Below are 2,500 nucleotides of genomic sequence, written 5' to 3'. Positions count from 1 at the left end.
AAATCAGGAAAAGGGAATTTATTACTACAAAGCTATCAGTGATTCGGTTTTTACTGGGTTACCTGTAGAAATTATTACTTTGCATGTCCCCAGTGTCACAAATTGTGTTTCCACCCATCAAAATAAAACTAGGGGCAATTATAGTTCTGAAACTGAGATCAACACAAAGAGCACACAATGTTACTTGGTGACATCACAAAACAGCAAGCGAAATCCGAGAAAAAATGGGTCTACAAGATCTCCTGACCACTTTCACAAGACTAAAATGGCAATGGGCCAGTCTCTTAGGGCGAATGAATGATAATAGGTGGATGTACCATGCTACAATTTGGACTCCAAGAGGAAGCAGATTAAGACGTAACAGAGAGCGTTTGGGTGTTGACACGACAACACCCAAAACGTAACAGGCAACAAATGCTAAGCGTAGCAATGGCAAACATGGAAACGTTGTGAGAAGGCCTATATAAAGACGTTCGTTGTCATAGACGACAAGGGCGGATGATGATGATGATGATGATGATGATGAAAGTTCTTGAGTGGATGATCCATAGAAAACAACAAGCTTCCACCTCATAATATATTAAATGAAATTTTCTCTACATAATACATATATCTTATTACAAATGTAGATGTTTTGGTGTGTAGTACCGCTGAGTATTTTTACGAGTTGTGCTGTATTTTGACAAGCCAACTAGGGCGAGTCAAAATACAAACAATGAATAGAAATACTAGCAATATTTTACACCAAAACATCTAATGAGCTATTTCTTATATACAACTTTTTTGCACTAACTTTTTAGCAGATGTATTGTAAACAAGCAAGAACGTGTGACAGATTTGGGCATGCAGGGCAACGTCAGCAAACTAAACTTAGTCAAACCGATTCTCTACTGTTCAATAACCAAGTGTACAAATAACTAACTGTACAATATCATGGAATAATTTTGTATGTGCGTTGTTCGTGCGTTTTTTTGTACAATAACTAATACAGTAGAATAATAAAATAAATTATTGCACATGAACATTTAAACATAAAATTTAGATGAGAGATTGCCTAGATTCCTTGTCTGCTTAATAGTTCTACAAGCAGAATGAAGAAGTACATGAAAACATGGTTTAAGTGAACTTGTCCCAGTCATTAACAAGGGAGATGCAGGGATCCCACAATGAACAGTAACAATAACAATAATTCTTTTGTCATTGAGATAAAGAGATCCGGTAGAACCAAAGACGTCTGAAGAAATCATACACAAGCTCAGTTTCATCATACAGTGTGCAATGCCAGCTTCCTTTCCAAACACAAGGTTTTGAATAAAGACCAAATCTAAACTTAAAAACTAAGAAATGACTGAACATCATACCTATTCCTCTCTCGATGTACCAGTCTGCCTTCTTGCGATCCAGAGTACAAAGTCTGGATCCATCAGGAGCTGCCAGCATGCAGTTCATGTACAGTGGTGTTTTTCTCGTTGTGCCTTTTTTATGAGGCTTTCGCAGCTTCTCTGCACTACAAGAACTAAATTCATCTTTTTCATCCTCATCGTTTGAGACAAAGTTCTTTTTTTTTCCCCTGAATGCAATGTCAACCACACCCTGACACAGAGAGCCTGCTCTTTGAGTAAAGCATGGGTCTCTAAGAAAATTGGTAACCTCATCCATGAAAAGGTATCCTTCCATCTCAGGTGACTCAAACTTGTTGAGATCTACTATAGCTTCATAACAAATTTTAGAATCACCAAACAAAGCCTCTTTTAATGCTAATCTGTCACGAATAAACTTATCATCACTAATATTTCCAAAATTCAAACCCTCCTGTGTGGGATTCTTATTTTTCAAAGATTCTAACCTAAAAGTACTAAGATGTTGTTTGACAGCTGGTTCTTGGTCAGGCAAGCATGCAATGCTCTGGACAGTCTCCCGACTGATTCAGTGTGAAATCTGTTTTGTTGTTCTCCACATCACAATTGTTCAATACACAAGAAGACTGTTCTGTGTGTTCAAACTTGTTGCAAGCACCTTGAGAATTCCAATCATTTTCAGTTTCAAAATGATTCTCGTTCACTGGACAAAAACCAAGCGAATCATACGTGCCTCTTTCATCCTTGTTGTGCCTTGTCTTTATGTTAACCAACCTAAGAAAGATATGAATTGCAACCAATGCATCATTCATGGCATATTCAATCTGCGGTATGCTGAATTCTGCAGCTTCCCAGTTGCTGCATCAAATTCTCCAGGACTTATCCATTCTAACACCAAATATTTTCTTGGCTAAGGCATCAAGGCTCATCTTCTGGAAACTGTGAAGTAAACCAGGTACGACTTGCATGTATTCACCAGAAGCCACATAAAAATAACTCCATACACATACCCTTAGAAGACATGTGGAGGATGTCTACAGCACAATGGCAGATCTCTAAAAGTGGGGTAACTCAAAGTGCTACTATGACGAAAATTTGCATCTTTTCTATCTAAGCCATTTTAAGAGATAAACATGCAGTCT

At 37.7% G+C, this 2,500-nt stretch overlaps 1 pseudogene; it reads right to left on the bottom strand.

The window, feature by feature from the left end:
- Nucleotides 1-2,500, bottom strand: part of LOC137988670 (exonuclease 3'-5' domain-containing protein 2-like) — a 25,267-nt pseudogene that overhangs the window by 7,967 nt on the left and 14,800 nt on the right.

This window comes from Montipora foliosa, unplaced genomic scaffold (genome assembly GCF_036669935.1).
Source record: "Montipora foliosa isolate CH-2021 unplaced genomic scaffold, ASM3666993v2 scaffold_425, whole genome shotgun sequence".
NCBI lineage: Eukaryota > Metazoa > Cnidaria > Anthozoa > Scleractinia > Acroporidae > Montipora > Montipora foliosa.
This window is presented reverse-complemented; position numbering and strand designations above follow the sequence as displayed.